The 3,112-nt window shown below is 38.8% G+C and overlaps 1 pseudogene; it reads right to left on the minus strand.

Moving 5' to 3' along the window:
• Positions 1-400: 400 nt before the first annotated feature.
• Positions 401-890, minus strand: LOC119534708 (annotated as a pseudogene).
• Between the last annotated feature and the right edge of the window lie 2,222 nt (positions 891-3,112).

Below are 3,112 nucleotides of genomic sequence, written 5' to 3' on the forward strand. Positions count from 1 at the left end.
TTGCATGTGCTTGTTTCTTCTTAATATCCTCAGTTAAATACTCTTAACAATGAATTTTCTCTTCAGCACTGTCTAATTTGCTCTGTAATCTATCCATTAAAGCTTAATTTAAGAGAAGATATTTTCACATTTCCAGAACTTCTATCTGCTCCTTTACTAATTTGCCTGGTCATTTTGTTGTTGTTCTTGTTGTTGTTTTCATTTAAGTTTTTATTTCATAATCATAAACATAACTCTGCAATCCAGCCAGACTTAGAAGGGTAGGATAACGTAGAACCCAAAGAACTGCAGTGAGAGCACAAAGATGATAGGATATTGAGTGCAGCCAAGGGAGGTGGACCATTCTCCTGAGCTACAGGATGAATGCTCTGGTGGTTAGGACAAAATACAAATTACTTTATTAGACTTGTCCACAGTCAGCAGTGGTGATCTTCTTGCTGTTCTCATTCCTGGACCCAAAGCATTCCATGGCTTCCACAACGTTCATGCCCTTTTCCACCTTGCCAAAGACCATGTGCTTGCCATCCAACCGCTCAATCTCAGCGTACAGATGAAAAACCGGGAATCATTTGTGTTAGGCCAGCCTTGGCCATGGACAAGTTGCCAGGACCCATATGCTTCAGGATGAAGTTCTCATCATCAAATTTCTCCCTATAGATGGACTTGCCACCACTGCTGTTGCAGCATGTGAAGTCACCCCCTTGGCACACAAACTCAGGAATAATTCTTTGAGAGCAGGAACTCTTATGACCAAATCTTTTCTCCCCAGTGTTCAGAGCACAAAAATTTTCTGCTGTCTTTGGAACTTTGTCTGCAAACAGCTCAAAGGAGACATGGCCCAAGGGCTTGCTGTCAACGGCAATGTTGAAGAACATGATGGGGTTGACCATGGCAGTGGGCAGTGGGTGGCAGCATCTGCAAGGACTGACTGATCATTTTTAATTGTTTCATATTCATGCTTATGTTTCCATGTCCCTCATTTATTTCTTTAAATGTATTATGTTCAGCTATTTTATACCTATTTTTACTAATTGCAATATCTGAAGCACTTGAGGGTTTCAGTTTGTCATTTGGGCTTCCTCTCATTTATGGTATCTTACTTTTTCATGTGTTTTTCAGTTTTAATCAGGAGCTTAGTTTGGGAAGACCTTAATCTGTGGAATCTTGAAGTACCTGGGTGGAGCTGTTATTCCTCTAGAGATAATTTCCCTTTATCAATGCCTTGCAACTGGTCTACAATTAGTTTGTTTCTTGGCTGGATATTTACCAGAGAAAATAGATGCTGTGGGTTGGATCTCAGACTTACGTGAGAGTAAGAATGTAGTTGTGAATTTTCAGAGCAGACATTTGTAATGCTTGGTTTATACCTGGAGGCAATGTGAAGATTTGCACATCCCCTTTTGCATGGGTCATATTTTTCCTACCTTCTCTATTCCCTAAGGGTTTAGTCTTCTGAGTGCTCTAGTTTTGTGAGAAAGACTCAGTTACCACATCCCACTTTATGTAGACTGAAGGCCTGTCCCCTGTACCCTGTAATGTCAGTAGATCCCACAGCAACTGGCTTCATAGGCATAGTTTCAGTGATCGATTATACCTCTGATTTGCAGATCCTTTTTTTCAAGACCTAAATATTCCCTAAAGTTTTTGAGTGTTCTACTATGTGTTCAATTTTTTTTCTGTTTTTACTCAGGCCTTTTAGATCTTTTGTGGTGGTGATATTTTTTCTTTTGGAATTCCTATTCCATCATACTGCCATTAGTGGAAATCCAATAAATCTTCATCAACCAGAGATCAGGCCCCCACTTTTCAGCATGAAGATGCCACCAGAGCTTGGCAAGACATTTTAAAAAATCCTCCCTTTTTCTACAACTCTGTGTGCATTAACAATATGACCTCACGGCTTGCATATGCCTTCCATCTTTTTACTTATTTTCCTTTTCCACTTGTCTGCTCATGATTATATTCAGATACATCAGACTGACACTTCCCATTCTTACATGCAAATTATACTCACCTATACTCCTTCCTAACAAACTAATCTTCATGTTAGGATAGAGAGAAACCCACTTTTCTCCTTTTGCGTATCTATTATAAGAGTGCCATAGTAAATTTAGATGAACCAAGAAACCCTGATTCTAATAATATCTGTCCTAATTTAGCTATGTGGGAACCAGAGTAGACAATCTAAACCATATAAGCCTAGGGATCATCTTCTGAAAAATGAGAAGAAGACCTTCAATAAAATGTAAGAATCTGTTCAAGTATAATATCAATGAATCTATGGATTCAAGTGTTTTAATTTCCCAGCTGCTAAAACAAATACCATACATGGGTTGGCTTAAACAACAGGAATTTATTGGTTAATGGTTTCAGAGACTTCCAGGATCAGAATCTTCTAGCTGTCCTGCAACCTCGGGATTCCTTAGCTTTTCTGTCACAGGCAATGTGCGTATCAGTGTCTTCTCATTCCTCTTCAGGGTTCCATTAACTTCCAGCTGCTCCCCATGGCCTCTATCTGTCTGAATTTCACTCTGCTTATAAAGGACTCTAGTAATCTGGATTAAAGTCAGATTTAATTGGGCCATAACTTAACTAAGTTACTTCTTGAAGAGATCTTATTTACAATAGGTCCACACCCACTAGAAAGCAGACTGATACCAAGAACATATCCAAACTGGAGTACACAACTCAATCCACATCACCAGGTATGCTTTGGCAATGAACAAGTTTTAAAAGTTCTCCTTCATATGCTACTATACCTTATATAACTTTGCACCTACTAACTACTCAATCAATATTCTTTAGAAGCCTTGATGAGTGAGGCGCACACTCTCTTTAAACATAAGCATTGAAGTATGTAGCTTTCTGTACCTCCTTTGTGACACATCCCAAGTGAAAATACCTCTGCCCAACTTCAAAAGCCATTCCCTTGGGAAAAAAAAGTTTAAACTCTTTACCTATAGATATCTGAATCTGATAAATCAACTAATAAACTTTGGGTCCTGGATTCTGGGTTGGCTTGGGTCTGTCACACATGAATAAAGATATCATGCAAGCCTGAATGGCAGTCTTTTCAATAAAGTGCTAAGAATATGAGGAAAAATATATTTAT

This window comes from Choloepus didactylus, chromosome 5, assembly GCF_015220235.1.
Source record: "Choloepus didactylus isolate mChoDid1 chromosome 5, mChoDid1.pri, whole genome shotgun sequence".
In the NCBI taxonomy this organism is placed as follows: Eukaryota; Metazoa; Chordata; class Mammalia; order Pilosa; family Megalonychidae; genus Choloepus; species Choloepus didactylus.